The following is a 10,321-nucleotide window of genomic DNA, read 5'->3' as shown; positions in this document are numbered from 1 at the left end:
ACCGGCTATGTTGTCCCGACAGTAGGACACACACAGAAACCCTGTGTGAAAATCATGAGGCTGACAGCATCATTCGTCATCTGAGACAGAAAATCAATACAGATATCATATTAAATACACATAATTATACGTAGGGGTGTGTGTGTGTGTGTGTGTGTGTGTGTGTGTGTGTGTGTGTGTCTGTCTGTCTGTCTGTCTGTCTGTCTGTATCTCACTGCAGTATTCACACAAGCATTGCCAGCCAAGCAGAACCTCAGGTCTCTGTGATAATTGTCCCTGGGGATGTTCTGCCGACTGTCACGCAGAGACCGTCGTTGTACGGAGACACAGGTAAAGACGTGTGTTTGTCAAGACAGGAGAACACAGAAAACACATCCTGTTTCACAGGGATGAACTAGTGTCATGATGCCAACCTGGGGACACGGGCGCCCGTTCATGCTCCTGGCCAGGCCCTGCAAGCATTAGGGGACCATCGCTTCTGTCCTTGTATGGGCCGCTCACTGCACCGAGTTCTTAGTCACCTCACGTAGCCCTCACCGCAAATCCACACCTTGAACGTGGTCCTCCTTCCTCATCGCCACCGCCACCACGTTCCTCCTGGTCTCTTTAAACGCGCACGCGTCCCTGGTGGGTGGGGTAAGGAGCCAGCTCCCCCCACCCCACCCCACTCCGGTGCCTGCCTGCCTGCCTGCCTGCCTGCCTGCCTGCCTGCCTGCGTGCGTGCGTAGAGTAGAAGCAGGGAATGTTCTGTCGTTCCCCCTTCCCAACCCGCGAACGAAGGAAACCTTCGTGTATCTTTCTATACTTTATGTGCTGTCGCCTACATGTGTTCCCCCATTTTTCTTTATCCACAAGAGCTCCCTGCAGTCCCCACTCTCTGTATGAACGGCATTCACACACGTCCAAAGTGAATTTATTTCAGCTTCTATCGGGTGGCATATCCAGATAGATCCTTTAGGTCAGGAAGCACAGAAACACAGCCAAGTCGAGTGAGTGCTGAACCAGAGTCATTTAGGAATCCTATGAGGTGACCAGTGTGGAAGGAGCATGTGTTCCAAGGCACTTCTTTTGATGTCTTAGGTTTACCTAGCCAGCAATGCAGATCCCATGAAAGTGGGCAGAGATCTTTTCTCCATAGGCTCTCCTGTTACGGAACGCAAGTGTGTTCCCGTGCCCACGGACGACACACAGTGAGGCCAAACAAGGGGACACGTCAGAGTTTGGGGCAGGGGAAGGTTTCTAGCATGGCCGAGCAAGGGGAGGGTGGGAATCTTTCTTTTCCAGAAAAGTTAGAACTTCTCTCAAGTTGCATGGGCCCAGAAAATGCTTTCTCCTCTTCGATCATCAGTCAAGGAAAGGTAGCACCTGGTTTTTCACGAGGAGATTTTCTTCCTAATTCCAGTTATCTTATAAAATAAAGAAGAAAAATTATGTTAATGTTTCACATAAGCGTCCAGGACTATTTCACTTCCATGATTTGAAGAAATGTTATTTTCTCTCCAACTGACACTGTCCTTGAAGGACCAAGCTAAACTTCTAAGGAGCCAAATTCCAAATAATTTTGAGACTAGGAAATACAAAGTGTAGTGTCATAGATTGATTGATGGATCCATTGATTTCATCAGACAGCAGTCATCACTTCTAAGATTATTCGAACACCACTAACGTTTGGGTAACAAAGTTGAGATGTCTGCGCTCGAGCACGTGCGCGCGCGCGCGCGCGTGTGTGTGTGTGTGTGTGTGTGTGTGTGTGTGTGTGTGTGTGTGTGTGTGACTCATAAGGGGATGTTTTCCATAGCTGTGCACTATGGCACTGCAGGATCTCTGGTTGCTGAGTACCCAGAGGTGGAAGCCCCGATACAGAGCTTGGACTGTGAAGTTATGCATGGGTTCTCAATGGTGTGTGTGGGGTCGGCCCCCCTAATCCCCCATGTTGGTTGTTCAACGGTCAACTCTAATATATAGATCAGAGAGGATATCATCCATGTGCTTCATATGAATAACTTTCCCAAATAATCTTTATCTTTTTCAAAGGAAGACATCCTGTAATCCATTTCATAAGATGCTATTGGGAACCTACTCCCCCAGCATGTGAATTATCCCTACAGAGCACAAGATCCCTGAGAAGGAGGAGCCCTGGACGCTGAGACACCAGGAAAGTAGGCTTTTAGATGATATTTTCTGCTTCTCATGAGATGACGGTGTCTACTGATCCTATTCAAGTGTGTAAAATGAGAGCCCCCTGGCAAGGATCAGCAGAAGGTCTTTGCTGCTGGGCCCTGGGCTCTTCCTTTCAGTGGGGAGGCCAAGAGCCTCAAGAAGGAAGGAAGGAAGGAAGGAAGGAAGGAAGGAAGGAAGGAAGGAAGGTAGGTGGGAGGGAGGGAGGGAGGGAGGGAGGGAGGGGAGGGTTTGCCCGGTGCCATCAGGCCCGTGTGTCACCCTAAAGAGAAGGGCAGCCATCGCCACTGCTGGAATCATGTCCCCATTTCCTGGGCAGGACATTCAAGAAGGCCTCCTCCTGTGTGTTTCGTGCATCACCTCGACGGTGCCCCCAGGAATAGTCACCGGAGGGAACTGTGCAGCTGAGCCAACCTGCCTGGGAACACGGCCTCCTTCCTTTAAGAAGTGGAAAACTCGCCCAGTGCTCTCTCTGTTGTTGTTTTTCCGGTCCTTATCCTTGTCCTTGTCGTCGTCATCGTTACTGTTGTTAACAAGTGAATGAGAGTGAGTCAGAAAGAGAAAAACAAATATTGTATATTCACACATATATGTGGACTGCAGAAAAATGGTACACATCAACTGGTGTGCAAGGCAGAAAGAGAGACACAGATGTAGAGCACAAACATATGGACACCAAGTGGGGAAAGCGGGGAGGGTTGGGGGGGAATGAATTGGAAGATTGGGGTACCAAATTGTACACTCTAAATATATACAGTTTATTGTAAAACATGAAAAGAAAAAAAGTTAAGAAAAAGTGAATGATGCCTCCGTCTAGAGGAATACTTGGCAGTTATTATGTTCAGGACCATTTCTTTTTCTGCCATTGATGGAAAACTCCTTGGATCCCGTTAGCATTTATGGATTCAAGGAGTGCAGTTCTTCATAGGTTCTGTCACGTCGTTAGGAGGGGAATCCTCATCAAGTTGCTTCAACCAGGACTATGTGTCCTTCAGATGCGGAGATGGAAATGAATGGTGCTCTGCGGGGCGGTGGGGGGGCGGGGGCGCGATGATAGGCACCCAGGACTCCTTCCCCCAGGCCTCCTTTTGTTCCCTCACTGCTTCCTGGAGAAGGGACACCCCCCCCCCCACGCACACACCGTCTAGGTGTGCTATTTGCTGTCCATAATTTCCCGTGCCCTTTGGGCATGGCTGATAGAGACGGACATGAAGCAGCAGGACGGCAAGCTGGCACCTGGGCCTAGGGAAGTTTCACAAGTGAAATATCAGAACTGGAGCTGGGACAGACATGCCTCCCCTTCCCGGGGCCGGGGGGGGGGGGGGGTGCGGAAGCTGGGCTGGGGGAGCTGGAGACGAGGGGCACAGAGAGAGGCAGGGAAGGGAGGCCCCACGTGGGCCTGGGAGAGACGGGGATGGGGAGGGCGGGGCGGTGGGGGGCAGGGGGCCACTGCTGACCGGCCTGGGTTCGGGTTCCCTGTCCCCCGTCCTGCTGAGAACGTGCCTTTGCTTCCTGCCCTCAGGTGTGCGAGAGGAGCACGTTTCTTTTCAATAAAGACCAATACATCATGTCACACTATGTTTGGTTTTGCTTGTTCATGTTCCAGACGAGGCCAACGAACTCTCCCAGGGGAGGTGTGGGTACAAAGGATCTGACAGGATGGGAGGGTGCGGGTCTGCGCATGGGCCAAGAAATCCAGAAAATCTGTCGTAGCTGAGACTCAGGCCTTTTTCAGAAATAGGCCAAGAGAGTTCAGCTTTGACCATTCCCTGCCAAGCAGTCATCACAGGTGCTTCCTGGAAGGGATTGAGTTGCAGAAACCAGCGTGGCCCGCAGCCCTCAGGCCTCAGCCCGGCAGGCAGGCAGGCAGGCAGCGGCTATTGTCTGTTGGTCCCGCCCCCGCCCCCGCCCCCGCCCCCGCCCCCGCCCGCTTCTCCACCGCTCGCTCCTTCCCAAGTCGCCAGGGCTGATAGTTGCCGGGAGAGGGGGAGGGGAAGTCCGGACGCTTCATTCCGCAGGGCCTTGTTCAATCGCTTCATTCAAATGCAGAATGCTCTCCGGTCAGATCGGGAGCCTTTGACTTTGCCTCGAGCTCCCCTTTATCGAACGGCTTTTTTTTTTCCTTCCCCAATTTCCCCACCCTTAGGCTGCCCCCTCCAAACTGCAGGGAGGGAGGGAGGGAGGGAGGGAGGGAGGGAGGGATGGGTGAAGGTTGTGTGAGAACTTCTCCTTGTCTCAGGCAAATAGGAGTCCCCTCTTTTTCCTAACCCAGGAAACCCCACTAAACCATTTGAGAATCACGGACATGCGTGGAAGCAAACGTCTTAACTTGAGATCGTGCTCTGCTGTGGGAGGACAGAAAGGAGGGCCAGAATGTCCGGTCTTGTGCTGTCCAGTTCTTAAGCGACTTGAATTCAAGGAGACACATTTTGGGGCGGCCTACTCTGAACATATTGAAAGCTGACCTGGTGACTGTGTGTGTGTGTGTGTGTGTGTGTGTGTGTGTGTGTGTGTGTGTGTGTGTGTGTGTGAGGGAGAGGGAGATGGAGGGAGGGAGGGAGGCGGGGAGGGAGGGAAAGGGAGAAAATAGGTTAGTAGAGGCCTCCATTTCATGGAAACTGTTTCTGAGTTCTGAGAACAGGTCGGTTCTGTGAAACAGTTATCATATCTCCTCTCAGGAGGCAGTGATGTTGATGGGCTCCCAAAAACTAGGCCTGTGGTGCAAGCAATCAGGTTATTTCCTAAGAGGCACTTGTATGGAAACCAAAGGAAGACAAAGGTCCATCACTGGAGCCGATTATAAACCAGTGGGGGGGGGGGGGGAGCGTGTGGGGGGCGGTGTCAGTGAAGAAGATTTGTAGATGTTAGGGTGGAAGCAACTTTAGCAGTTTGAAATGGCTGTGATGATGTCGGGTGTTTGGTTCGACTTTCAGAGTGGCTCTCACAGAAACAGGCACCAGGATGGTTTCCACAGGAGCTGTGGTGGCCATGTCTCTAAAGTTTTCACCAAGTCCTCCAGCTTCGGTCTGTAGGGCTTCAGGCAAAGGGCCGTTTTCGTTGTCAGTGATGCCAAGTCAAAAGGGTGGGCGAAAGTGGGAAACATTCATGGAGAGAGTTGTAGCCAGATATTGGGGGCAACTTGAAAGACTTCAGGATCCAGTCCGGTTTTCAGGTGAAAAGCAACACCCTAAGGAAAATGAATAGCACCAGAATCTCATATCCACAAGTGTGTATTCCCGTTTTATGGAAACGTAACGTGGGCCTCTAAGGAACGCGTGCAAGTGACTCTCTTGCCAAAGAAATAAGGAGCCTCACGGAGAGTTTCTGAATTCTGGACGGAGCAGGTAGGGAGAAAAAGAGAAGTGATTCCATTTTGCTGACAAGGGTACAAGTCACCAAATGGATGTCCAACTTTTAAAATAAATTGGGTTTTGTTTGTTTTCATTTTCCCTTGTAGCTGGAAAAGAAAAGATTTCACAATCCGTCCTGTTCTCTCTCTCTCTCTCTCACTCAGGTTAGGAGATTCTTTTCTGTTTGAAATAATGGAAGCATTTATAATGTCGTGCAGTTTCAGGTGTACAGCACAGTGATTTAGATAGAAAGATAGGTAGATAGATAGATAGATATAGATTCTGTTTCAGATTTTTTTTCTCTTACAGGTTATTACAAAGTATTGAGTATAGTTTCCTGTGCCAAGTCGTAAGAGCTTGTTGATTATCCACTTTACGTATAGGAATGTGTATATGTTCATCCCAAGCTCCTAAGGTATCCGCACCCTGCCCCCCCCCCGCCCCCAGCGGCTTCCCCAATCAGTCCTATTGTAGACAAGTAGTCATACACACACTATCATCCTAGTCCTCAGTTCATTCAGCCCCACGTAGGTCACTCGTTCTTCTCGGAGTCCAGTTTTCCCATCGGCCCTGTCAATCTTGCCTGATGATTGAGCGTGACTGGAAAAGTGATGGTCCCAAGAAGTTTGCAAGAGCTTTTGTGAAGGCTCATAGGACTTGCCCAGCGAAGTGGGTGCCTTGATCACTGCAGGCTGTGGAAGGTATACCCAAAGTGGCAAACACAATTTTTTTTTTAACCGTCTCTATGCCATGGTGAGGACAGAAGGCTTGCAGCAAGGGAAGGCTTCAACCCACATGGAAACCATACTCACTCACAGGAACGTTTGGATGACCCTTACTACGTGCCAGTGGAGTGAAGTCCAGTGGCCGGGGCTCAGGGGTTCCTGAGAGAGGAGGTCTGACGCCTCTGGGGACAAAGAGAATTGTTTTCCCCCAGGGTGACAAGCATGACAGGTCAGCCATTGCAGGTAACCTGTAGAAATCTTCCCACCAGCATCTATTTACAATTGGAGCCATTCGAAATGCACCAAGGTGGGTGGCGGAATGCGGGGGGCGGCGGGGACCTGGGGGGGGGGGGTGAGGTTCCCCAGGAAGCCTGAGACATGGAGACCCAGTGGCCGGCCGGGCTGCTGCCCCTCTCTGGGGTCTGCTGTCCCTCTCTGGGGTCTGCTGTAGCCCCGACCCTCTGTTGAATGGACAGAATGGAATTGATCCACGTGTGGCCCCCCCCCACCCCCCATCATCTTTCAAGAGGCTGTTGTTGCCGCCTCGGCATGAAACTCGGGTGGAATATCTCCTTGATACTGGGCTCAGTCCCTGTCGTGTGAGCCTCCATTTGGACGACCGAAAACCCTGTATGCCAGGGCAGAGAAGAAGGATCCCATCATTTCCAGAGCAGTTGGAACACACCCGTGTATAGACACAAGCCAAAGAAGGCTTCACGTTCCTTCCTCTTCGACAATGCTTCCCATGTCAGGAAACCTCTCCAGGAAGCCTACTCCGTTTCATGGCTCTGCTTTCGAAGGAGAGAGAACACATTCTTGAGCTAGGCCCTCTCCTCTTGGATCCTCTCTCAACATGCATTCTAAGTGCAAAAGACTTCATGTGTCATTCGGTTTGGGGGCAAATGTGTCCAAAATACCCCAACGAGTGTAAAACAGTTAGATAGGTCACTGGGGAACAGTGCCTCCTTAGCCACGTCACCCACATCCCAGGGAAAGACTTGCTAGGCAAAGAGAGACGCCTCTTTCCTTGTGAGCCAACCCTGGCTCTTTGAATATCAAGAGGACTAAGTCCACGTGAGTCCCCCAAGACCTGATAAAGGTAACCTAGAAAAGAAGTGATGATTTTTAGAAGACATAAGCCTGCCTGCCTGCCTGCCTGCCTTCCTTCCTTCCTTCCTTCCTTCCTTCCTTCCTTCCTTCCGGAAAAAGGAAGGAAAGCTTTCTCTCTCATGACGGAGAGAGCAGAGCAATAGAAGAAACACCCAAGCCCGAGCCCAAAGTTGGCCTTTTTCACCGAGAGACAGAAAACTGAATTCTAGTTTTGCACTGGTTTCCTGTTGATACGAACACTCATGTGTGTCCTTGAATCCATCCTCATCTTAAGCAGTCCTGACCACGGTTCCCATTCCTTTCCGAAGATTCTTCTCCTCAGAAACCTTTTCCAATCGCCTGTGCCCAGTTTTAGCTTTTCCCTTGTGTCCTTTGTTTCCCATTTCGAAATGACTAGCTTTAGGACCGAAATGTCTTTTTTTCCCTCCCCCAAACCTTATCTGCATACCTTCTACCTTGCCTCCCCCCTCCCCACACTCCCCAAAGAGGTCCTCTTCCTACAATGAGGATGGCGACCTCGGGTAGCTTGGACCACACACGTTCCTTCTTTAGGATGCCTCATCCTTGGACATTTGTCACCGCCCCCCCCCGCCCCCCACCCCACCCCACCCCACCCCACCCCACCCCACCCCAATCCAATCCAATGAAAGTAAGGAAGCCAACCACAGTGACCCGTGTGAACATGGACTGCCTTGTAGAAGTCCAGGCTCCTGCCTAGTTTGTGGTTTCCCTAAAGCGCAAGATCTGTGTAGGCATGGAAGCACGCATATGCTCCAACTCTCCGGAGCAGGGAGACCCTTAGGCTTGTGGAGCTAGGGACGTTTCAGCATTTTCCCTTCTTTGGAGATGATGTAGACAGGCTGCTGAATGTCCATTCTTTCATGGCACTCAGTCCACCCCTAAACCTAGAGATGTTGGAAAGTCTTGAAGTCGGCCTATGGAAAAGAGTTCTTGTGGAAGACGTTCCCTTACACATTCTCCTCATCTCGTCCACACTTCTGTCCTCTGTGTGTTATGAGCGGTCCCACTTGGATGATTCGTGATTTCTTAAGACAGGAAAGCAGTCAGTCCTCATCTCTACACCTCCCGGCCGCCCCCTCCACCACCCTGTTCCCGTGAGAGATTTTCTTCCTGCTTTCAGACGGGAGAAGGAAAGGAGGGTCCGTGTTCCCCTCCTGTTGTCACCTCGCATGGCAAAATCTCCCTATGCCACGGAGGCCCATTTGGGGGCGGTGTCCTGCGGGCCCGAAGACCTTCCGAGTCAACCTCAAGGAGGATGAGGATGTTCTCTCTTGCCACCGAACCGGTGAACCCGATGGCCTTCTAAGCAATGATGTCTCATCAGCCCACCCCACCCGTTTCACACAGAACGGAACAGCCTCTCCTGGATGACTCGGAGCAGGGGAGTTCCTGGGTCTGTCAGAGAGGGCCCTCTGCTGGCGGTGGGTGAAAAAGCACTGCACAGGACAGGAGGTGTTCGTGGTGTCCTTGGGAAGGAAAGGCGGGGGGGCATTTTATTCTTGGAAAGCTTATGCTGGCCCAGGATGTACACTATGAAAGATGATGCGACCTCATTTGGGGCGGGCACCAGAGGAGGGAGACGCGGGGCGGGGGGGGGGGGGGGCGGGGAGGTGTAGAAACGCATAAAAGCGGTCCTACCTTAAATGAATAAAAAAATAACAAGCAATATAACATGTACAATAAAATAGAGCACACGCAAAGGAAACGAAGGCAAAGTACAGGAAACGAAGAGAAAAATGCAAAGCCTATATACAGTGCTTCCATGTTCCTCATTCAATCAGCTTGGTGCAGGAATCTCTAGGAGATGAACAGCAAGCATACACGGGTCAAGCGGCGGCCGCGGGTCCACCGGCAGCCCGGGGCTGCGCAGCCCGAGTCCGCGCGTGCTGTCGCTCGGCGGCCGGCGGGCCGGGTCTCTGGGCGCCCGCGGCCCGAGGGTCGCTCGGCGGCCGGCGGGCATGGTCTCGGGCGCGCGCGGCCCGAGGGTCGCTCGGCGGCCGGCGGGCATGGTCTCGGGCGCGCGCGGCCCGAGGGTCGCTCGGCGGCCGGCGGCCCGGGTCCCGGGCGCGCGCGGCCCGAGGGTCGCTCGGCGGCCGGCGGGCCGGGTCCCGGGCGCCCGCGGCCCGAGGGTCGCTCGGCGGCCGGCGGGCCGGGTCCCGGGCGCGCGCGGCCCGAGGGTCGCTCGGCGGCCGGCGGCCCGGGTCCCGGGCGCGCGCGGCCCGAGGGTCGCTCGGCGGCCGGCGGGCATGGTCTCGGGCGCGCGCAGCCCGAGGGTCGCTCGGCGGCCGGCGGGCATGGTCTCGGGCGCGCGCGGCCCGAGGGTCGCTCGGCGGCCGGCGGGCATGGTCTCGGGCGCGCGCGGCCCGAGGGTCGCTCGGCGGCCGGCGGCCCGGGTCTCGGGCGCGCGCGGCCCGAGGGTCGCTCGGCGGCCGGCGGCCCGGGTCTCGGGCGCGCACGGCCCGAGGGTCGCTCGGCGGCCGGCGGCCACGGAGCCTGCAGGCCGCTCGGCGGCCCGGGTCCCGGGCGCCCGCAGCCCGAGGGGCGCTCGGCGGCCGGCAGCCCGCGGCCTGCAGGCCGCTCGGCGGCCCGGCTCTCGGGGAGCCCGCGGCGCGAGGGTCGCTCGGCGGCCCGCGGCCACGGAGCCTGCAGGTCGCTCGGCGGCCCGGGTCCCGGGCGCCCGCAGCCCGAGGGGCGCTCGGCGGCCCGCGGCCGGCTGGTCGACCTGCCTGCAAGTCGACCGGCGGCCCGAGGGTCGCTCGGCGGCCCGCGGCCACAGAGCCTGCAGGCCGCTCGGCGGCCCGGGTCCCGGGCGCCCGCATCGCGAGGGGCGCTCGGTGGCCGGCGGGCATGGTCTCGGGCGCGCGCGGCCCGAGGGTCGCTCGGCGGCCGGCGGCCCGGGTCTCGGGCGCCCGCGGCCCGAGGGTCGCTCGGCGGCCG

This window comes from Hippopotamus amphibius, unplaced genomic scaffold, assembly GCF_030028045.1.
Source record: "Hippopotamus amphibius kiboko isolate mHipAmp2 unplaced genomic scaffold, mHipAmp2.hap2 scaffold_322, whole genome shotgun sequence".
Taxonomy (NCBI): Eukaryota; Metazoa; Chordata; class Mammalia; order Artiodactyla; family Hippopotamidae; genus Hippopotamus; species Hippopotamus amphibius.
Note: the sequence above shows the minus strand (reverse complement) of the source record.